The sequence below is a fragment of the Elephas maximus genome, chromosome 4, assembly GCF_024166365.1.
Source record: "Elephas maximus indicus isolate mEleMax1 chromosome 4, mEleMax1 primary haplotype, whole genome shotgun sequence".
Classification (NCBI taxonomy): domain Eukaryota; kingdom Metazoa; phylum Chordata; class Mammalia; order Proboscidea; family Elephantidae; genus Elephas; species Elephas maximus.
This window is the reverse complement of record NC_064822.1, coordinates 52,767,696-52,792,882: the sequence shown is the minus strand read 5'-3', so window position 1 is coordinate 52,792,882 and position 25,187 is coordinate 52,767,696. Positions and strand designations below refer to the sequence as shown.

Here is a 25,187-nt window from a genome sequence, read left to right as displayed (position 1 = left end):
ACCGTGGCTGCAACAATGAGCTCAAGCATAACAAAGGTTGTAATGATGGTGCGGGACCGGGCATAGGGTCACTATGAGTTGGAACCGACTCGACAGCACCTAACAACAACAACACCAACACCATATTCAAAGGCATCAATTCTTCTTCGGTCTTCCTTATTCATTGTCCAGTTTTCGCAGGCATATGAGGCGATTGAAAACACCATGACTTGGGTCAGGTGCACCTTAGTCCTCAAGGAGACATCTTTGCTTTCCAACACTTTAAAGAGGTCTTTGGCAGTAGATTTGCCCAATGCAATGCATTGTTTGATTTCTTGACTCCTGCTCCCTTGGGCATCGATTGTGAATCCAAGTAAAATGAAATCCTGAAGATTCCCTGTTGCAAGCCTCAGCAGGTAGCAACCTGCGGATCTGTGGGTGCCAGGTAGTTCCTGGCGGGGACATCTGCCTGAACTTCTGGCCTCTAATTCATTTGGGCCCTTGTCAGTGATCGTCTGGAATGTATAACTGTTTAAATCCCACTTGGTCACATGGGGACATTTGGACTGAGGGAAACTCAGAGTGGTGCCTGGGAGCTCTCTCTTGCTTTTCTCACTTCCAGTTGTATAGGACTTGTATTCTTGGCTGCTGCTCTTAAAAACCAGCCAGACTCCCTTACTCTCTTGGCTGCCTCAGTTGAATGGGGTACTGTGTTTCAGACCTGCCTTTCCTCCATGAATCAAGAAGGGGTAAGGAGGTGGAGGCTTTGAGCATACACTTCACTATCTCCCTTCCCCTTTTCTCTTCCATTGCAGCTGAGGCTGGGACAGGTGGGGTTAGGGAAGGAAACCAGTTCTTCTGGTTGATCTATAATACCCCACCTTTTTTGTTTGTTTGTTTGTTTGTTTCATACCTGGGGTGTTCTTTGAACGCAGCGGATCAGCATCTAGTGTCTTTGCCTTCAGAAGTCCACGAGTAGGAGGTTGCAGGGAAACAGAACATGCAAATTTGTTGCCTTAATTTCTAAGTCTGCCAAAATGTAATACTTCATATGTTGTCCTACCACACTAGCTCTGGAGCTTTCTGATTGTAGGTCTTCCTTAGGGAGTGGTGTTAAATATTTGTAAAATGAACACATGAAGAAGTTAACACTTCAGAGGTTCCAGTTTTCAGTTATTAATTTGTAAAGCTACTACGAACATTTCTGTACAAATTTCATGTAGACATATGCTTTCATTTCTTTTGGGTAAATACCTAGAAATGGAATTGCTGCGTTAGATGGTACGAGTAAGTTTGCCTTTTAAAGAAACTCCCAAATTGCTTTCTGAAGTGGTTCTTCCATTTTACCATTTAGTGTTTCCAAATATTTCACAAATATTTGGTGTGATTGATTTTTAAAATTCTACCTATTCTAATAGTTGTGTAGTGGTATCTTGTGGTTTTAATTTGCGTTAAAAAAATTTTTTTTTCTTTTTTTTTTTCTAATGACTAATGATGTTGAGCAAGTATCTTTTTGTGTGCTTATTTTTTTTTATCGGTGCATTCTCTTTGGTGCAAAATCTGCTCAAACCTTATTTTTTTAAATTGAATTGTTTGTTTCCTTATTACTGAGTTTCGAGAGATTCTTAGACATTCTGGATACAAGACATATAAATATGTTCTCCCAGTCTGTAGCTTGTCCTTTTGTTCCATTAACAGTGCCTTTCCGGAGTAAGTTGGTAATTCCGGAGAACTCCAATTTATCAAATGTTTTCTTTTTATGTATCATGCTTATGGGTGTAGTGTCTAAAAAACCTTTGTCTAACCCAAGGTCACATAAACTACTGCTATGCTTTCTTCTACAAGTATTACAGTTTTAGGTTTTACATTTAGGTCTATGATCATTTTGAGTTATTTCTATGTATGGTGGGAGGCATGGATCAAATTTCTTTGTTTTGCACATGGATATATAATTGTTCTAGCATCATTTATTGAAAAATTATCCTTTCTCTGCTGTATTGCCTCTGCATGTTTATATGAAATCCATATGTATCTATTTATGAGCTCTCTATTCTGTTGCCTTGATCTATTTGTCTCTCTTACATCAATATCATATTTTCTTGATTATTGTAACTTTATAATAAGTCTTGAAATCAGGTATGGTTAGTTCTTCAATTTTGTTCTTATTTTTCAAAGTTGTTTTAGCTATCCTAGATTCTTTTCATTTCTGTATGAATTTTAGAATCAATTTTTACAAAAAGCTCTACTGTGATTTGATTGGTATTGCATTGAATCTATGGGCCAATTTGGAGACAACTGACATATTAACAATATTGAGTCTTTGACACATCAGCATGGTATGTTTCTTCATTTATTTTGGCCTTTTTGATCTTTCTCAGCAATGTTTTGTAGTTTTCAGTATACATATCTTGCATCTCTTTTTTTCAGATTTATGTCTTTCTTTTTTATGTTATTGTAAATGGTCTTATTTTTAAAATTCAATTTCTGATTGTTACTAGTATATAGAAATAAAATAGATTTTTGTGTATTGATTTTCTAACCTGAAGCCTACTAAAACCACCTGTTATTAGTTCAAGTTGCTCTTTTGTAGCTGGCATAGAATTTTCTAGTTAGACGATCCATATCATCAGTGAGTAGACAGTTTTACTTCTTTTCCAGTCTAAAAAAAAAAAAAACAAGCCCATTGCTCTCAAGTTGATTCCTACTCACAGCGACCCTATAGGACAGAGTAGAACTACCCCATAAGGTTTCCAATTCTTTCTTCTTACCTATTATACAGACTAGAGCCTTCAGTAAGATGTTGAATGGAAGTGACAAGTGTGGCCATCCTTGCCTTGTTCCTAACCTTTGAGGGAAAACATTCAGTCCATCACCAATAAGTCTGATGTTGGCTGTGGGTTTTTTGTAGATAAAGTTGAGGAAGTTCTATTCTTTCCTAGTTTGCTGAGAGTTTTTTTTCCCCTTAAATCTGGAATAGACGTTGAATTATGTCTTCAATTTTCTGGAGAGGTTTTGTAGAATTTGTTTTATTTTTTCCTTAAATGTTTGATAGACCTCACCAGTAAAGTAGTCTGGGTCTGGGGTTTTCTTTATGAGAAGGTTTTAGACTACAAATTCAATTTCTTTAATTGCTTTAGGGCTATTCTATTATCTATATCTCCTCAAGTGAGCTTTAGTAGTTTGTGTCTTTCAAGAAACTTTCTATTTCATCTAAGTCATCAAATTTATCAGCATAAAGTTATTCATAATATTCCTTTATTGTCCTTTTAATGTCTGTAGGTTTATCTCACTCATTTTTTATACTGATAATTTGTGTTTTATTTCTCCTTTTTTTTTTCCTGATCACTCTTGCTAATTTTTTTGGTCTCAAAGACGAGCTTTTGATTTCTTTGATTTTCTCTATTGTTTTACTTTTTTGTGTGTGCCTGTTTTACTATTTTTAATCTCATTGATTTTCACTCTTTATTGTTTCCTTTTTTCTGCTTACTTTGGTTAGATTTGCTCTTCTTTTTCTAGTTTCTTAATATAGATGTTAATATGAATCCTTTCTTCTTTTTTAGTACAGACTTAAAAAAATATTTTATTGTGTTTTAGGTGAAAGTTTACACAGCAAATTAGATTTCCATTCAACAATTCGTACACAAATTGTTCTGTGGCATTGGTCACAATTTCCATAATGTGTTAGCATTCTCACCATTCCCATCGCGCCTACCCTGTTTCCATCCATTCAGTTTGCCTGCCCCTCCTTGCCTTCTCACCTTTGCTTTTGTGTAAATGTTGACCATTTGGTCTTGTACAGTTGGTTGTTTAAAGGAGTATATTCCTCCTTTATTGTTTATTTTATAGGCCAATCTATTATTTGGCTTAAAGGTGACCTCTGGAGTGGCTTCATTCCAGGTTAAAAGAATATTTTAGGGTGATAGTCTTGGACGCTCCTCTAGTCTCTCTCAGTTCAATAAATCTGGTCTTTTTAATGAATTTGAGTTTTGTTTCTACATTTTTCTCTAATAGGGACCTTCTATTCTGTTCCTGGTCAGAATGGTTGGTAGTGGGAACTGGGCACCATCTACTTCTGGTCTCAGGCGAGAAAAGGCTGTGATTCATGTGGGCCGTTAGCTCTGTGGACTAATTTCTTCCTTGAGTCTTTGGTTTCCTTCACTATCCTTTTCTCCAGATGGGAAAAGACCAATAGTTGTATCTTAGATGGCTGCTTGCACGTTTTCAAGACCCCAGACACTGCTCACCAAACTAGGATGTAGAACATTATGAATTAAGTTTTGCCAGTTGACCTAGTTGTCCCATAAGACTATGGTCTGGTGGCTTCAAACCCAGTAAATCAATCCCATGAGGTGTTTGGGTATGTCTAGGAAGTATCCATAACTGTGCCTCCTATGTGCTTTATTGCATGTATGAATATATATGCAGCACATACAAACATATATGTACATATGCCCATAAATATACATGTACTCCCATGTGCCTTCCACACCCATATAGCATACATATCTACCTATGTAACCATTCACATTTTTCTTGCTTGCTATTACTATTGTTGCAAAATTGTATATGTTATAGTATGTACCATAAAAAAAAAAATTTTTTTTTTTTTTGGATGCCGTTTTTTCTTGCATACCTCTCAGTGTCTTCATTTACTTTGGTCAAGTTGTGCCGACTTTCCCAATATCGTGTATTGCCTTTGCCATCACTAGAATTAACATGTGTCTACTATCTAGTAAATGATTTCCCCTCCTCCCCATCCCCGGTAATCATCAAAGAACGCTGTTTTTTGTGCATATGCCTATTCTTGACTTTTGATAAAATTGATATCATACAATATTTGTCCTTTTGTGTTTGACATATTTCACTCAGCATAATATCTTCCAGATTCATCCATGTTATAAGACTCATCATTATTCTTTATCATTGCATGGTATTCCATTGTATGCATGTACCACAATTTGTTTATCCCTTCTTCTGTTAATGGGCACTTAGGTTTTTTCCATCTTTTTGTTATTGTGAATAACGCTGCAATGAACGTGGGTTTGCGTATGTCTATTTGAGTCACAGCTCTTACATCTCTAGAAAATATACCTAGGAGTGGGATTGCTGTATCATAAGATATTTCTATTTCTAGCTATTTGAGGAAAAAGTACCGTTTTCCATAGTGGTTGTACCATTTTACAATCTCACCAACAATGTATAAGAGTTCCAACCCCCCACAACCTTGCCAGCATTTGTTGTTTTCTGTTTTTTTTTGATCTGTGCCATTTTTGCAGGGGTGAGATGGTATCTCATTGTAATTTTGATTTGCATCTCTCTTTACTGAGCATCTCTTCATGTGTTTGTTAGCCACCTGAATGCCCTCTTTGTTGAAGTTTGTTCATGTCCTTTGCCCATTTTTTTGACTGCATTGTTTATCTTTTTGTTGCTGAGGTGTTGAAGTTTTCTATATATTTTAGAGATTAGACCCTTATCAAATATGTTGTTATCAAAACTTTTTTCCCAGTCTGTTGATTCTCTTTTTGCTCTTTTGATAAAGACTTTTCATGAGCATAAGTATTAGTTTTTAGGAAGTCCCAGTTATCTAGCTTATCTTGTGTTATTTGTGGATTTTTAGTTGTGTTTGAAAGTGTATTTATGCCAAATATTAGGACCCCTAGCTTTGTCCCTGTGTTATCTTCCAGGAATTTTATAGTTTTCATTTTAACATTTAGATCTTTGGTTCATTTTGAGTTAGTTTTGTGTATGGTGTGAGGTATGGATCCTGTTTCATTTTCCTGCAACTGGATATCCAGTTTTGCCAGCATCATTTTTTCAAGAGACTGTCTCTTCCCCAATGAATGGACTTCAACCCTTTGTCTAAGATTAGCTGTCCATAGATGGGTGGATTTACTTCTGGGTTCTCAATTCTGTTCCATTGGTCTATGTGTCTGTCATTATACCAGTACCAGACTATTTTGATTGCTGTGGACATATAGTAATTTCTGAGATCAGGAAGTGCGAGGCCTCCTACTTTGTCCTTCTTCAATATTTTGTTAGCTATTCAGAGCCTGTTTCCTTTCCATATAAAGTTGGAGATTAGTTTTTCCATTTTGTTAAAGAAGGTTGTTGGGATTTGGACCAGGATTGCATTATATTTAGAAATTGCTTTGGGTGGTATCGACATTTTTACAATGTTAAGTCTTCCGATCCATGAGCATTGACATGGATATAGTGACAGGGAACCACCAGAAATTCAAGCCAGATTTAGAAGAGAACATGGAACCAGAGATATCAATGCCAATGTCAGATGGATCCCAGCTGAAAGAAGAGAATACTGGAAAGATATTTACCTGTGTTTTATTGACTATGCTAAGGCTTTTGACTGTGTGGATCATAACAAATTATGGATAATATTGCAGAGAATGGAAATTCTGAAACACTTGTGCTCATGAGGAATCTGCACATGAATCAAGAGACAGTTGTTCAAACAGAACAAGGGGATACTGATTGGTTTAAAGTCAGGAAAGGTGTGCATCAGGATTGTATCCTTTCACCATAACTATTCAGTCTGTATGCAGAGCAAATAACCTGAGAAGCTGGACTATATGAAGAAGAAGGGGGAATCCCAGTTGGAGGAAGACTCATTAACAACCTGTGTTATGCAGATGACACAACCTTGTTTGCTAAATAGAAGAGAATTTGAAGCACTTACTGATGAAGGTCAAAGACCACAGCCTTCTGTATGGATTACAACTCAACATAAAAAGAAAACAAAAATCCTCACAACTGGACCAATAAGCAGCATCATGATAAACAGAAAAAAGACTGAAGTTGTCAGGATTTCATTTTACTTGTATCCACAATCAACACCCATGGAAGCAGCAGTCAAGAAATCAGAAGACATTGCTTTGGGTAAATCAGCTGCAAAAGACCTCTTTAAAGTGTTGAAAAGCAAAGATGTCACCTTGAAGACTAAGGTGCACCTGACCCAGGCCGTGGTGTTTTCAATCGCTTCAAATGCACGCGAGAGCTGGACAATGAATAACGAAGACAGAAGAATCGATGCCTTTGAATTGTGGCGTTGGTGAAGAATATTGAATATGCCATGGACTGCCAAAAGAATGAACAAATCTGTCTTGGAAGAAGTACAACCAGAATGCTTCTTAGAAGCAAGGATGGTGAGACTACATCTCACATACTTTGGACATGTTATCAGGGAGGATCAGTCCCTGGAGAAGGACATCATGCATGATAAAGTAAAGGGTCATTGAAAAAGGGGGAGACCCTCAACGAGATGGATTAACACAGTGGCTGCAACAATGGGCTTAAGCATGGCTCAGGGCCCAGTACTGTTTTGTTCTGTTGTACATAGGGTCACTATGAGTCAGAACCAGCTCGACAGCACCTAACAACAGCAACAACAAAGTCTCTTTTGTTTTCTTGCAATAATGTTTTATAGTTTTCCTTGTATAAGTCTTTTACGTACCTAGTTAGATTTACTTCTAGGTATTTTATTTTTTGGGGGGGGCTATTGTGAACGGCATTGTTTTCTTGATTTCCTTTTCAGAGGTTTTCCTGTTAGTGTAGAAGAACACAACTGATGTACCTAGTTAGATTTATTTCTAGGTATTTTGGGGGGGGAGCTATTGTAAATGGTATTGTTTTCTTAATTTTCAGAGGTCTTCTTGTTAGTGTAGAAGAGCACAACTGATTTTTATGTGTTGATCTTGTACCCTGCCACTTTGCTGAGCCCTTCTATTAGTTTCAGTAACTTTCTTGTGAAGTCTTTGGAATTTTCTATGTATAGAATCATGTCATCTGCGAATCGGGAACATTTAACTTCTTATTTATCAATTTGGATACCCTTTATTTCCCTTTCTTGGCTTATTGATCTGGTTAGGACTTCCAGTATAATATTGAATAAGAGTGGTGATAATCAGGGCATCCTTATCTCATTCCCATTCTCAAGAGGAATGCTTTCAAACTCTCCATTGACAATAATGCTTATGTTGAGGAATTTCCCTTCTATTCCTATTATGCTGAGAGTCATTTTTCAGGAAAGTGTTTTGGACTTTATTAGATGTCTTTTCTGTGTTCATTGACATGATCGTATGATTCTTTTCCTTTGTTTTTTTTTATATGTGGTGAATTATGGTGATTGATTTTCTAATGTTGAACGACCCTGCATCCTTGTGTGAATTCTACTTGATCATATTACTTTTATTTTTTATTATTAACTTTTATTGAGCTTCAAGTGAACGTTTACAAATCAAGTCAGTCTGTCACATATAAGTTAATATACATCTTACTCCTTACTCCCACTTGCTCTCCCCCTAATGAGTCAGGCCTTCCAGTCTCTCCTTTCGTGAAAACTTTGCCAGCCTCCAACTCCCTCTATCCTCCCATCCCCCCTCCAAACAGGAGATGCCAACACAGTCTCAAGTGTCCACCTGATATAATTAGCTCACTCTTCATCAGCATCTCTCTCCCACCCACTGTCCAGTCCCTTTCATGTCTGATGAATTGTCTTCGGGGATGGTTCCCGTCCTGTGCCAACAGAAGGTCTGGGGACCATGACCGCCGGGATTCCTCTAGTCACATCCAGACCATTAAGTATGGTCTTTTTATGAGAATTTGGGGTCTGCATCCCACTGATCTCCTGCTCCCTCAGGGGTTCTCTGTTGTGCTCCCTGTCAGGGCAGTCATCGATTGTGGCCGGGCACCAACTAGTTCTTCTGGTCTCAGGATGATGTAGGTCTCTGGTTCATGTGGCCCTTTCTGTCTCTTGGGCTCTTAGTTGTCGTGTGACCTTGGTGTTCTTCATTCTCCTTTGCTCCAGGTGGGTTGAGACCAATTGACGCATCTTAGATGGCCACTTGTTAGCATTTAAGACCCCAGACGCCACATTTCAAAGTGGGATGCAGAATGTTTTCATAATAGAATTATTTTGCCAATTGACTTAGAAGTCCCCTTAAACCATGGTTCCCAAACCCCCGCCCTTGCTCCGCTGACCTTTGAAGTATTCAGTTTATCCCTGAAGTATTACTTTTTTGATATGTTGTTGTAGTCTTTGGGCTAAAATTTTGCTTAGAGTTTTTGTGTCTATATTCATGAAGGATATTGGTCTGTAATTTTCTTTTTTTGTGGTATCTTTGCCTGGCTTTGGTAGCAGGGTTATGCTGGCATCATTGAATAAATTAGGGAATATTCCTTCCTTTTCGATGTACTGGAATATTTTGAGTAGAATTAGTGTCAACTCTTCTGTGAATGTTTGGTAGAATTCTCCAGTGAAGTCACCTGGGCTAGGACTTTTTTGTTGTTGTTGGGAGTTTTCTGATGATATCTTCAATTTCTTCTTTTGTTATGGATTTATTTAGATTTTCTACCTGTATTTGTGTTAGTTTATATAGGTAGTGTATTTCTAGAAATTTGTCCATTTCTTCTAGGTTTTCAAATTTGTTGGAGTACAATTTTTCATAATAGTCTGTTGTGACTCTCTTTATCTGTGTCATTTCTGTTGTAATGTCACCCATTTCATTTCTTATTTCGGTTATTTGTTTCTTCTCATTTTTTTCCTTGATCAATTTGGCCAGTAGTTTGACAATTTTATTGATTCTCTCAAAGAACCAACTTCTACTTTTGTTGATATTTTTCTATTGCTTTTCTATTTCATTTATTTCTGCTCTGATCTTTATTATCTCCTTTCTTCTTGTGACTGTGGACTTCTTTTGCTATTCCTTTTTTATTTGTTCAAGTTGTTGGTTCAGTTATGTATTTTGGATGTTTCTTCATTTTTAATATGCGCATTTATTGCTATAAATTTTCCTCCGGGCACTGCTTTTGCTGTATCCGAGGTTTTGGTATGTGGGGTCTTCATTCTTATTTGATTCTAAGGATTTTTAATTTTATTTTTTATTTCTTCTATGACCCAATAGTTTTTAAAGAATGTGTTTTTCAGTTCCCATGTTTTTTTTTTTTTTTCCTTGCTCTTTCTGTTGTTGGTTTTTAGTTTTGAAATGTCATGGTCAGAGAAAATGCTTTGTACTGTGTCAATGTTTTTTAATTTATTGAGGCTTGCTTTGTGGCCTAGAATATGGCCTATTCTGGAGAAAGATCCATGTGCATTGAAGAAGAATGTGTACTGTGCTGCTGTTGGGTGGTGTGTTCTGAATACGTCTATAAGGTTGAGTTGGTATCTTCTGCATCTTTATTGAGTTTCTTTCTAGTTTTCTGTTCATTGTCAGAGGTGGTGTGTTAAAATCTCTTATATTTATCATAGAACTGCCTATTTCTCTTTTCAGTTTTATTAGAGCTTGTTTTGTGTTTTGCAGCTCTGTCTTGAGTGCACGGTTTTGAAGATCTGAAGTATCAAATTGGTTTGATGAATTAGTCAGTTGGCACTTATGAATACATTTTTTGCCTTGCCAACTTTAAAACAGATTTTCAGGGTATCACTGAATCTTTTGGAGTACTTTACAAATTCTTTCTTTTGGTGTTCAAGTGCCCTGTGATTCTAGTATTGGTATCTCTTGAAGACATTATTTACTATGTCAAGAAGTTCTTTTTTGGCATAATTGGATATCCATTTGCAAAAAATGAAACAGGACCCATACCTCACACCAAGCACAAAAACTAACTCCAAGTGGATCAAAGACCTAAACATAAAGACTAAAACGATAAAGATCATGGAAGCAAAAATAGGGACAACCCTAGGAGCCCTAATACAAGGCATAAACAGAATACAAAACATTACCAAAAATGACAAAGAGAAACCAGATAACTGGGAGCTCCTAAAAATCAAACACCTATGCTCATCTAAAGACTTCACCAAAAGGGTAAAAAGACCACCTACAGACTGGGAAAGAATTTTCAGCTATGACATCTCCGACCAGCACCTGATCTCTAAAATCTACATGATTCTGTCAAAACTCAACCACAAAAAGACAAATAACCCAATCAAGAAGTGGGCAAAGGATATGAACACACACTTCACTAAAGAAGATATTCAGGCAGCTAACAGATACATGAGAAAATGCTCTCGATCATTAGCCATTAGAGAAATGCAAATTAAAACTATGATGAGATTCCATCTCACTCCAACAAGGCTGGCATTAATCCAAAAAACACAAAATAATAAGTATTGGAGAGGCTGTGGAGAGATTGTAACTCTTATACACCGCTGGTGGGAATGTAAAATGGTACAACCACTTTGGAAATCTATCTGGCGTTATCTTAAACAGTTAGAAATAGAACTAACATACAACCCAGAAATCCCACTCCTCGGAATATACCCTAGAGAAACAAGAGCCTTCACACAAACAGATATATGCACACCCATGTTTATTGCAGCTCTGTTTACAATAGCAAAAAGCTGGAAGCAACCAAGGTGTCCATCAACGGATGAATGGGTAAATAAATTGTGGTATATTCACACAATGGAATACTACGCATCGATAAAGAACAGTGACAAATCTGTGAAACATTTCATAACATGGAGGAACCTGGAAGGCATTATGCTGAGCGAAATGAGTCAGAGGCAAAAGGACAAATATTGTATAAGACTACTATTATAAGATCTTGAGAAATAGTAAAAACTGAGAAGAACACATACTTTTGTGGTTACGAAGGGGGGAGGGAGGGAGGGAGGGAGGGAGAGGGTTTTTTTACTGATTAATTAGTAGATAAGAACTGCTTTAGGTGAGGGTAAGGACAACACTCAATACATGGAAGGTCAGCTCAATTGGACTGGACCAAAAGCAAAGAAGTTTCTGGGATAAAATGAATGCTGCAAAGGTCAGCAGAGCAAGGGCGGGGGTTTGGGAACCATGGTTTAAGGGGACTTCTAAGTCAATTGGCAAAATAATTCTATTATGAAAACATTCTGCATCCCACTTTGAAATGTGGCGTCTGGGGTCTTAAATGCTAACAAGTGGCCATCTAAGATGCGTCAATTGGTCTCAACCCACCTGGAGCAAAGGAGAATGAAGAACACCAAGGTCAAACGACAACTAAGAGCCCAAGAGACAGAAAGGGCCACATGAACCAGAGACCTACATCATCCTGAGACCAGAAGAACTAGTTGGTGCCCGGCCACAATCGATGACTGCCCTGACAGGGAGCACAACAGAGAACCCCTGAGGGAGCAGGAGATCAGTGGGATGCAGACCCCAAATTCTCATAAAAAGACCATACTTAATGGTCTGGATGTGACTAGAGGAATCCCGGCGGTCATGGTCCCCAGACCTTCTGTTGGCACAGGACAGGAACCATCCCCGAAGACAACTCATCAGACATGAAAGGGACTGGACAGTGGGTGGGAGAGAGATGCTGATGAAGAGTGAGCTAATTATATCAGGTGGACACTTGAGACTGTGTTGGCATCTCCTGTTTGGAGGGGGGATGGGAGGATAGAGAGAGTTGGAAGCTGGCAAAATTGTCACGAAAGGAGAGACTGGAAGGCCTGACTCATTAGGGGGAGAGCAAGTGGGAGTAAGGAGTAAGATGTATATTAACTTATATGTGACAGACTGACTTGATTTGTAAACGTTCACTTGAAGCTCAATAAAAGTTAAAAAGAAAAAAAAAAGTTCTTTTTATTGCACTAGCTATATCCTTGATTATCTGCAAAAGCCACACTCCATTGTTGATCTTATCTGGGATCTTACTGAGAGTTTATTGACGTGCTCCTACCTTTTTATTTAGGTCCTGAAATTCTGACTCTGGTTGTTCAATCATACACTCTTCTACATCTTCACCTACCATATGAAGAAGGGACTCTGTGAAGTGAACTACACTTTTTTTTCCTCTAATATTTTCATAATGATGTCTTGTGTCAGACCTGAATTTTCTTTTTCATCCTTAATGAAAGCTGCTCTCAGGGTCTAAGCTATAGACAAATTTACTTGTTCTATAGCTCGTTAAAGACAGGATACATGACTGCATAGAGAGGCATAGAAAATCGTGGAAGTGGTCTCAGCTTCACACTTCTCTTCCAGTGTCATCTTCATTCAATGGAGTCACTGACTCCACTTCCCGCCTTTGGTGCCCTCTTCAACTGAAAGACAATTTTGCTGAATATATGATCCTTGGTTGACAATTCTTTTAGAATTTTATGTGTCATCCCACTGCCTTCTTGCCTGCATGGTTTCTGAAAACAAATCAGCACTTGGTCATGTTGGTGCCCCTTTGTAAGTGATATTTTGTTTTTCATGAAATGCTTTCAGGATTTTTTGTCTTTGGCTTTAGAAAGTTTGATTATGACATGTTTTGGTGAATTTCTTCTGAGGCCTATCCTGTATGGGGCTTGTTGGGCTTCTTGTATGGAAACATTCTTATCTTTCATGATATTTGGGAAGTTTTCTGCCACTATATCTTCAAAAACTTTCTCTGTACTTTTTTTTTCTCCTCCTCTTCTGGAATTCCTATTACGTGTAAGTTATTCCTCTTGATAGTGTCCCACATAACTCTTAGGCTTTCTTCATTCTTTTTTCTGATTGTTCCTCAAAAAAATAGTATCAAGGTATTTGTCCTCTATTTTGCTGATTCTTTCTTCGTTGATTCAGTTCTACTTCTGTGTCCTTCCATTGTGTTATCTATTTCTGATAATTTATTGTTAATTTTCTGAATTTCTAATCGTTGTTCTTGCATGGTTTCTACTTGTTTATTAAGTCTATCATTTTGTTCTTGTATTATTTTCCTGAACTTTTTCTTGAGTTTTTTTTCTTGATTTCTTTGAGGATCCTAAATATAAGTCTTTCGAATTCCTTCACAGGTAGTTCTACTATCATTTCTTCCTCAGGAAGATTTTCTTTCCCTTTATTTTGTTCAGTTGTTTGAGCCATCTTATCCTATTTTTTCATATAATTTTTTATTGTCTGCTCTCTCTGAGGCATTAAGGTGTTATTTTATTTATATATTTATTGATTGTAGGTTTGTTTTGTCCTGATTTTGTTTTGTTTTGATATATCGGGGGGGGGCGAGGTGGGTGTGCTGCACTAATCACTGGTTGGGCAGCATGAGAACACTGGCCACCTATCACCGGGGTGGGCTAGGGGAGTGGCAGTGGGCAGGTGCCACCACCAGTCATTGGTCTGGTGGTGTGGGAGTGTGTGCTGCTGCTTGCCAGGTGTATGGGGTGGCAGTTGGGGTGATGAGCAGGGTGGGTGCACACTGCTGCCAGTCGTCTGTCTGGTGTCACGGAAGGGAAGTATGTGCTGCAACTCACTGAGTGGGTGGGGTGATGGGTTTGGTGGGTGGAACAGGTGTGTGCCATCACTGGTGTTCAGTCCGGCAGTTCAAGTCATGCACTGCCACTTGTCGGGTGGGTGGGGTGGCTGGGGAAATGGCAGGAAGAGCAGATGTGCATCACTGGTCATGGGTGGTGGGGGGCTGGCTGATGGAAGGTGGGAGGGCTCATATCTTGGTCCCCAGGCTGGTGGGGTGGGGGGGTCTTATGCCACTGGTCACTAGGAGGGTAGGGGGAGGGTCTGTGTACTGCTCTGGCCACTAGGCGTGGGTTCTAGAGTAATTCCCATAGGCTACAGCCAGCAACTGGGGCCTGGCCCTGACTAAATGCAAGGGGTAGGGGGAGAGCTACCTGGAGTCTGGTCAGGTGGGGGACCTCCTGCTAAGACTATGGATCTACTACTTCGTGTGTGCCACCCACCCTAATCATCAGGGATTGCTGCTAGTGAGTGGTCCTGCCTCTGGTTCCTGGCTCCTTCCCTGCTCTGTGGTCACCAGGATTCCTGGAGATCTCATCCACCTTCCTGTAGTTTCCCTTCTTAGATCTGGTTTATGTTCTGCTCACCTGGCTTCACTCCAGGTATGTCTACAAAGTTCCAAGGTCTCTTATTGGGAATTCCATCAAGTTGCCTTCCTGGGCTCCTCACCTGGGGTTGCTGCATGCTTTGTCTCAAGGTGGCCACACTGTGCCAGGCTGGCTGGCAGAGAATCTCTGATCCATAACTATCCTCATTTGCTGTTTTTGTTCATTTTTCCTTCCAGCTGGTGTTCAATTTAATTCTTCATCCGTTTCTTTTGGTGCTCAGGGTTCCAGGATTGTCATCTTTATCTGTTTCATTTGGTTTCTTGGGTCTTTGCTGTAGGGGGATGGCATGGTGTGTCTAAGCTGCCATGTTGGGCTGTCTCCTAGTAGAGGCATTTTAGTGCTATAAATGTTCCTCTTAGTACTGCTTTCATTTAGTTTTTATTTTATTTTTATTGTGCTCTAAATTTCATTTGTTTTAAAATACTGTATAATTTGTATTGCAGCTTCTTCTTTGAGCCATGGATTGTTTAGAAATGTTTCATTTTATTTTCCAAATATTGGGAGATTTTTCCAGATAACTTTCTGTTATTGATTTATAGTTTAATTCCATTGTGGCCAGACGATATGACTTGAATCCTTTTATGTGTACTGAGAGTTGCTTTATGTCCCAGAAGATAGTCTGTCTTGGTAAATGTTCCTTATACATTTGAAAAGAGCATGTATTTAATTGTTGTTGGGTAGATTTTTCTTTAAAATTTCATTTAAGTCAAATTGGTTGACAGTATTGTTTAAATCCTCTATTTTTTTCACTGATTTTCTATTTACTTATTCTATCAGTTACTGAGAATGGCATATTAAAATCTCCTACTATAATAACGGATTTTTGAGTTGCTCCTTGCCCTTCAATCAGTTTTTGCTTCATGTATTTTGAAGCTTTGTTAATAGGTTCATAAAAGTTAAGAATTGTTATGTCCTCTTAATGAATTGATATCTTTATCATTATTAAATGGACATCTTTATCCTTTGTAATAGTCTTTACTTTGAAATCTACTAATCTGATATTAACACCACCACTCCAGCTTTCTCTTTATCAATAGTTTCCATTCTTTTACTTAAAAAAATTTTTTTAATTGTACTTTAGATGAAGGTTTACAGAACAAACAAATATCTCATTAAACAATTAATACACATATTGTTTTGTGACATTGGTTGCCAACCCTACGACATGTCAACACTCTCCCCTTTCAACCCTGGCCTCCCTATTACCACTTTTGCTGTCCCTTCCTGCCTTCTCACCCTTGCCCCTGGGCTGGTGTGCCCTTTTAGTCTTGTTTTGTTTTATGGGTCTGTCAGATCTTTGGCTGAAGGATGAACCTCAGGAGTGACTTCAGTACAGAGTTAAAAGGGTGTCTGGAGGCCACACTCTACAGGCTTTTCCAATCTCTGTCAGACCAGTAAGTCTGCTTTTTTTGTGTGAGTTAGAATTTTGTTCTATATTTTTCTCCAACTCTATTTGGGACCCTCTATTGTGATCTCTGTGAGAGCAGTTGGTGGTTGTAGCCGGGCACCATCTAGCTGTGCTGGACTCAGTCTGGTGGAAGCTGTGGTAATTGTGGTCCATTAGTCCTTTGGACTAATCTTTCCCTTGTGTCTTTGGTTTTCTACATTCTCCCACACTGGGTGAGACCAGTGGAGTGTCTTAGATGGCCGCTCACAAGCTTTTAAGACCCCGGACACTACTTAGCGAAGTAGAATGTAGAACATTTTCTTTATAAATTATGTTATGCCAGTTGAGCTAGATGTTTCCTGAGGCCATGGTCCCCACAGCTCTCAGCCCAGTGATTTGTTCAGTCAGGCAGTTTGGTTGTATCTTTGGAGCTTCCATGACCTTGCTTTGGACAAGTTGTGCTGGCTTCCCCAGTATTGTGTACTGTCTTACCCTTCACCAAAGTTACCACTTATATTTTGTCTATTTAGTGTTTTTCCCACCCACCCCACCACCCCCCTGTAACCATCAAAAATTCTTTTTGTGTGTAAACCTTTTCATGAGTTTTTATAGTGGTGGTCTCATACAATATTTGTCCTTTTGTGATTGACTTATTTCAATCAGCATAATGCCCTACAGATTCATCCATGTTGTGAGCTGCTTTGTAGGTTCGTCATTGTTCTTTATAGTTGCATAGTATTCTATTGTGTGTATGTACCATAATTTATTTATCCATTCATCTGTTGATGGGGATCTAGGTTGTTTCCATCTTTTTGTTGTTGTGGACAATGCTGCAATGAACATGGGTGTACATATGTCTATTCATGTGATGGCACTTATTTCTCTAGGTTGTATTACTAGGAGTGGGATTGACAGATCATATGGTATTTCTATTTCTATCTTTCTAAGGAAGCACCATAACCTTTTCCAAAATGGTTGTACCATTTTGCATTCCCACCATCAGCACATAAGAGTTCCAATCTCCCTGCAACCTCTCCAACATTTGTTATTTTCTGTTTTTTTCACTTGTGCCAGTAATGTTGGAGTGAGATGGTATCTCATTGTGGCTTTGATTTGCATTTCTTTTTTTTAATGGCTAGTGATCTCAAGCATTTCCTCATGTATCTGTTAGCTGCTTAAATGTCTTCTTTGGTGAAGTGTCTGTTCATTTCCTCTGCCCATTTTTAATTGGATCATTTGTCTTTTTGTTGTAGAGGTGTTGGATTTTCCCGTAGATTTTAGACCTTTGTCATAGCCAAAAAATTTTTCCTTTTTACTCTTTTGTTGAAGTCTTCTGATGAGCATAAGTTTTTAATTTTTAAGAAGATCCAGTTATCTACCTTATCATCTAGTGTTTGTGTATTGTTAGTTGTGTTTTGTATCCTTTAATGCCATGTATTAGGGCCTCTAGAGTTGATTCTATTTTTTCTTCTATGATCTTTATAGTTTTTGATTTTATATTTAGGTCTTTGATCCATTTTGAATTAGTTTTTGTTTATGGTGTGAAGTATGGGTTCTGTTTCATTTTTTTGCAGATGGACATCCAGTTTTGCCAGCACTATTTGTTACAAAGGCTGTCTTTTCCTTATCTGATGGACTTTGGGCCTTTGTCAAAGATCTGGTGACCGTAGGTGGATGGATTTACATCTGGCTCTCAGTTCTGTTCCATTGGTCAATGTGTCTGTCATTGTACCAGTATCAGGCTGTTTTGACTACCGTAGCTATATAGTAGGTTCTGAGGTCAGGTAGTGTAAGTCCTTGTACTTTATTCTTCTTTTTCTTCAATAGTGCTTTACTTATCTGGGGCCTCTTCCCTTTCCATATAATGTCAATGATTAGTTTTTCTTCTATTTAAAGAATGCTTTTGGTATTTGGATCAGGATTGGGTTGTATTTATAGATGTTTGGGTAGAACGGAAACCCTGGTAGCATAGTGGTTAAGTGCTATGGCTGCTAACCAAAAGGTCGGCAGTACAAATCCACCAGGTGCTCCTTGGAAACTCTAAGGGGCAGTTCTACTCTGTCCTTAGGGGGTGGGTTGGGTAGAACTGACATTTTCATGATGTTAAGTCTACCTATCCATAAGCATGGGCCATTTTTCCAGTTATGTAGATCTCTTCTGGTTTCTTGCAGTAGTGTTTTGTAGTATAGGTCTTTTACATCCCTGGTTAGATTTATTCCTAAATATATATATATATCTTTAGGGGCTATTATAAATGGTATTGTTTTCATGCTTTCTTTTTTGTAGTTCTCTTTATTGGTGTATGGTAATCCAACTGAGTTTTGTATATTTATCTTGTATCCTGCTAGTCTGCTGAATCTTTCTATTAGTTTCAGTAGTTTTCTCGTGGAGTCTTTGGGTTTTCTGTGTATAATATCATATCATCTGCAAATAGGGACAGTTTTACTTCTTCATTGCCAATTTGGATGCCATTTATTTCTTTTTCTTGCCTTATTGCTGTAGCTAGGACTTCCAGCACAATGTTAAATAGGAGTGGTGATAAAGGGCATCTTTGTCTTGTCCCTATTCTCAAGGGGAATGTTTTCAGCCTCTCTCCATTGAGAATGATGTTGGCTGTTGGTTTTGTATAGATAATTTTTACTACATTGAGGAATTTCCCTTCTATACCTATTTTATTGAGAGTTTTTGTTGAAATGGGTGCTGGACTTTGCTGAATGCCTTTTCTGCATCGACTGAGATGATCATGTGATCCTTTTATTTCATTTATGTGGTGGATTACATTGATTTTCTAATGTTGAACCATCCTTACGTACCTGGTATGAATCCCGCTTGGTCACGGTGTATTATTAACTTTATATGATGCTGAATTGTATTGGCTAGAATTTTTTTTAGAATTTTTGCATCTATATTCATGAGAGATATTGGTCTGTAATTTTCTTTTTTTATGGTGTCTTTGCCTGATTTTGGTATCGGGGTTATGCTGGCTTCATAGAATGAGTTTGGAATTATCCCTTTCATTTCTATATTCTGAAATAGTTTGAGTATTACTGGTGTAAGCTCTTCTCTGAATGTTTGGTAGAATTCTCCAGTGAAGCCATCTGGGCCAGGGCTTTTTTCTTTAGGAGGTTTTTTGTTGTTGTTGTGGTTACCTTTTCAATCTCTTCTCTTGTTATGGGTCTGTCCAGATTTTCAACTCCAGTTTGTGTTAGTTTGGGTAGGTAGTGTGTTCCTAGAAATTTGTCCGTTTCCTCTAGGTTTTCAAATTTGTCGAAGTACAGTTTTTCATACCACTCTGTTATGATCCTTTTTATTTCAGTTGGGTCTGTTGTAATGTTCCTCATTTCATTTCTTTTTTTTATTTTTTATTGTGGTGAAATATATATAACAAAACAGTTGCCATGTTGACATTTTTTACATGCCCAATTCCATGACATTACTTGTGTTCATCATGTTATGCAGCCATCCCCACTGTCCATTTCCAGATTTTTCCATCACCCTTAACAGAAACTCAGTGCACCCTAAGCAATGACACCCCTTTTCTCCATCCCTCCTGCCCCTCATAACTGCTAGTAGACATTTGCCGAATTCTAGATATTTCATGTAAGTGGGATTATACAACATTTGTCCTTTTGTGACTGACTGATTTCGCTCAGTACAATGTTTTCAGGGTTCATCCATGTTCTAGCATGTATCAGAACTTCATTTTTCTTTATGGCTGAATAACATTTCATTGTATGTATATACCACATTTTGTTTACCCGTACATCTGTTGATGACTGTTGTGAATAGTGCTGCAGTGAACATTGCTGTACATGTGTCTCTTTGCCTTTTGCTTTCAAGCCTAGGGTGTATATCTAGGAGTGGAATTCTTGGGTCATATGGAGCCCTGGTGGCGCAGTGGTTAAGAGCTCAGCTGCTAACCAAGAGGTCAGCAGTTTGAACCCATCAGGTGCTCCTTGGAAACCCTATGGGGCAGTTCTACTCTGTCAGATAGGGTTGCTATGAGTCGAAGTCAACTCAATGGCAACGGGTTTGGTTTATAGTAGCTCTATGTTTAACTTTTTGAGGAACCAATGAACTGTTCTTCACAGTGGCAGCACCATTTTGCATTGCCACCAGCAATTTACAGGATTTTCCACATCCTCACCAAAACTTGTTATTTTCTGTTTTTCTCCTCATAGCCATCCTAGTGAGGGTACAGTGGTATCACACTGTAGTCTAGAGACCCAGCTTTGAACCCAATTTTATCTGACTCTAAAGCTATGCTCTTTCTGTCACATGGAGACTCACGAACCAAGAAGGAGAGACAGGAGCAGAATTATCTTAAATAAGACGCCCACGGTGAAAAATGCTGGAGTGTCATCTCCAAACTTTTTTAAAATAATTTTTATTGTGCTTTAAGTGAAAGTTTACAAATCAAGTCAGTCTCTCACATATAAACTTATACACAACTTGCTACATATTCCCAATTACTTCCCCCCCTCCATGAGACAGCCCACTCCCTCCTTCCACTCTCTCTTTTTGTGACCATTTTGCCAGCTTCTAAGCCCCTCTACTTTCCCATCTACCCTCCAGGCAGGAGATGCCAACATCGTCTCAAGTGTCCACTCGAACCAAGTGGCTCATGCCTCACCAGCATCCCTCTCCAACCCATTGTCCAGTCCAATCCATGTCTGATGACCTGGCTTCAGGGATGTTTCCTATAGTGGGCCAATAGAAGGTCTGGGGGCCATGATCACTGGTGTCCTTCCAGTCTCAGTCAGACCATTAAGTCTGGTCTTTTTATGAGAATTTGGGGTCTTATCCCACTGTTCTTCTGCTCCCTCAGGGGTTCTCTGTTGTGTCCCCTATCAGGGCAGTCATCGGTTGTGGCTGGGCACCATCTAGTTCTTCTGGTCTCAGGATGATGTAGTCTCTGGTTCATGTAACCCTTTCTGTCTCTTGGGCTTGTTATTGTCTTGTGTTCTTCATTCTCCTTCGATCCAAGTGGGTTGAGACTCATGGATGCATCTTTGATGGCCACTTGCTAGCATTTAAGACTCCAGATGCCACTCTTCAAAGTGAGATAAGAGTGTTTTCTTAATAGATTTTATTATGCCAATTGACTTAGCTGTCCTCTGAAACCATGATCCCCAAGCCCCTGCTCCTGCGTCGCTGAACTTCGAAGCATTCAGCTTCTTCAGGAAACTTCTTTGCTTTGGTTTAGGCCAGTTGTGCTGACCTCCACTGTGTTGAGTGTTGTCCTTCCCTTCACCCAAAGTAGTTCTTGTCTACTATCTATTTAGTAAATACCCCTCTCCCCCCCTCGTAACCACAAAAGAGTGTGCTCTTCTCAGTTTAAACTATTTCTCAAGATCTTATAATAGTGGTCTTATACAATATTTGTCCTTTTGCAACCAACTAATTTTTCTCAGCATGATGCCTTCCAGGTTTCTCCATGTTATGAAATGTTTCACAAATTCATCACTGTTCTTTATCGATGCATGGTATTCCATTATGTAAATATACCATAATTTATTTATCCATTCATCCTTTGATGGGCACCTTGGTTGGTTCCATCTTTTTTTCTATTGTAAACAGTGCTACAGTAAACATGCATGTGCATATATCTGTTTGTGTAAAGGCTCTTATTTCTCTAGGATATATTCCAAGGAGTGGGATTGCTGGATCGTATGGTAGTTCTATTTCTAACTTTTTAAGGAAGCGCCAAATCGATTTCCAAAGTGGTTGTACCATTTTACATTCCCACCAGCAGTGTATACGTGTTCCAATCTCTCCACAGCCTCTCCAACATTTATTATTTTGTGTTTTTTGGATTAATGTCAGCCTTGTTGGAGTGAGATGGAATCTCATTGTAGTTTTGATTTCCATTTCTCTAATGGCTAATGATCGAGAGGATTTCCTCATGTATCTGTTAGCCGCCTGAATGTCTTCCTTAGTGAAGTGTCTGTTCATATCCTCTGCCCATTTTTTAATTTGATTGTTTGTCTTTTTGTGGTTGACTTTTAGGACAGTAATACTACTCTGTTATGATCCTTTTTATTTCAGTTGGGTCCATTGTAATGTTCCCCATTTCATTTCTTATTAGGGTTGTTTGCATCCTCTTCTGTTTCTGTTTTGTCACGTTGTCCAAAGGTTTGTTAATATTGTTGATCCTTTCAAAGAACCAACTTTTGGTTTTGTTAATTCTATTGTTTTTCTATTCTCTATTTCATTTATTTCTGCCCTGATCTTTTTATTTCCTTTTTTCTGGTGGCTGTGGGCTTCTTTTGCTGTTCTCTTTCTATTTGTTTGAATTGTATAGCTAATGTTTTGATTTTATCACCATTCTTTTACTTTTAACTTTATTGTATCTTTGTGTTTAAAGTGGGTTTCTTGTAGTGAGACTATAGTTGGGTCTTGCTTTTTAAATCCAATCTGACAATCTCTGTCTGTTAATTGGGGTGTTTAGACAATTCATATTTAATGTGACTACTGATACGCCTGAGTTTAAAACCATCTTGCTATTTGTTTTTAATTTGTCCCATCTGTTCTTTGTTCCCTTTTCTTTTCTACGTTCTGTCAGGTTGAATATTTTTTATAATTTCTTTGTTGGTTTGTTAGCTATAACTCTTTGTTGTATTACTTTTAGTAGGTTGCCTGAGGGTTTTTACTATACATCCTTAAGTTATCATAATCTACCTTCAAGTGATATTATAACACTTCATGTATAATACGTTGTTGTTAGCTGCTGACAAGCCACCCCCAGCTCAAGGAGACCCCACGTAGAACGGAACCAAATGCTGCCTGGCCCTGTGCCACCCCATGATCAGTTGTGGATCTCACAATGTTTCTCCGTAGGGTTTTCAATGGCCGGTTTTTGGAAGTAGGCCACCAGAGCCTTCCTCCTAGTCCATCTTAGTCCGGAAGCTCCACTGAAACCTGGTCCGCATCATAGCAACGCGCAAGCCTCCACTAATAGACCGATGGTGGCTGCACGTGAAGTGCATTGGCTGGGAGTCAATTCTGGGTCTCCTGCATGTATAGTAAAAGGACTCTAAACTAGTATACTTCTGTTTTTCCCTCCCAGCCTTTGTCTTAGTGTTGTCATACATTTTATCTCTGCATATGTTATAGACCATCCTTTACATTATTATTATTTTCATTTAAATAGTCAGTTATCTTTTAAATAGCAAGAAAAAAACAATAATTTTACTCAAGTAATTACCATTTCCGCTGTTCTTCATTTTTTTTTTTTCATTCCTTTGTGAGATCTATTTTTTCTGGTACCACTTTCCTTCTGCAAGTTGTCAACTGAAGAACATCAAAGAAATCTTTCCATAACCTTAAAAATTCCTATATGCTAGTCCTAACCATTCTGTTGTCCACATTTTGTATCCTATTCACTTGAATGAGCTTTGACTTAATTCTTTCTAAGCTTTATAATAGTATTATTGATGTGAAGATTTAGGGTATTTCTCATAAAATAACACTTGTGTACAGGCTGTAAAGAAAAGTATGGTTGCTTCCCCCAACATCCATTCTCCTTCTCTTGGTAATGACCTAATTTTCATTTTTTCTGCCCCCCTCCCAAGTAGCCAATGAGGGAGGGTGATTCCACTCTTAGTTCTAGGGGTGGGGTATGTGGCTCAGGCCAAAGGAATAAATATCATCTCATCCTCTGTCCACAGTGCAGGAGTAGACATGAGACCTAATTTGACCCAGTAAGACTAGAGAAGACGTTTGCAGGGAGCTCCTGGGGGAGAAGCTGTTTCTATTTCTAGATGTGATGATCTGATAAAAATTCTAGAATATTTACAGCCTATTTGCCACCCTGAGGTTCTTTGAATATACCTGATATCACTGGAGGCAGAAAGGAAAGAGGAAAAAACAAAAGCCAGGTTCTTGGCAAGGTTGTTGAGCCATGAATGAAACCACCAATGAAAGCTACCTGGGTACATGAAACAGTTTGATTGGATTTTCTGTTGTTTGTTACTTAGAGTGCAAAGTGATACATTTGGTAATATGTCACTCAATAACTCTATTATCTTGTGATCTCGGATTTCTTCTCAAACCAACCCTCATATCAGTAGGATAGCTCAAAAAATATGTTTCTCAATACTGTAGACAAAGAGGACATGTGTTTGGCACTGCACTTCTTAAAAGGAGGAATGAAAATAACAAGGACTGGCTTTGAAAATCTCAGCAGCTCTCCCTTTCTCATTTCTGACTTAGCCAGAAAGTGCCATCTGATAAGAACATCTCCATGTGAGCCAACATTTTTGTAAAGCCTTCAGGAATATTGCGAATTGATTGCAATCATTCTTTGAGGATGAGTAAGACAGTAGTCAAATTAGTAAAGTCATTTATCTTGTATACTTATTTACCTCCTGGAGGGAACTTTTTTTGAAGATAATATTTATAGGACAGTAAAACATGTATTTATTTGAAAGTCTGTTAAGGTTGAATGCTTATTCTTGGTCCTATTTTCCACTGGAAAATGTTTTGATACTAATTTGACTGTATAAGCAAAATTGGGTGATGTATATGTATGGGGTTGGAATTAATTTAATAATGTATATATATATATATGATATCAGTAGTGGTGTTGATGAGTGTTATACAGTAAAACCTATGAGAGCTGGAATCTGTGTCAGGTGGAAGACTGTCAGAGAAGGAAAACTCAAATATTTTCCACTAAAATGAGTGATAATGAGACTGCACCCTGTCCAAGGTGGAAATCTTTTGAGATCCAGAAAAACAAGGTAGTCTCTTCGAGCTCTGGCTCTGACAAGTTTCACTGTAGTTAGAGTATTGGTTCAACTTCTCTAACACGGGCGAAAATCAGAGTGGCCTAAAGGGTTGTTTTTGTTAGTTGCTGTGGAGTGACTTTATGGATAAGAGAATGAACTGTTGCCCTGTCCTGTGTCATCTTCATGATCTTTGATATGTTTGAACCCATTTTTGAGGTTTTTGCTTCTATGAGTTATATGTAATGATACTTACAACATTTAGAAATTAAAACAGAAA

General features: G+C 38.4%; 1 pseudogene; it reads right to left on the bottom strand.

Moving 5' to 3' along the window:
- Positions 1–10,267: 10,267 nt before the first annotated feature.
- Positions 10,268–12,968, bottom strand: LOC126076219 (programmed cell death protein 10-like; annotated as a pseudogene).
- Positions 12,969–25,187: the final 12,219 nt, after the last annotated feature.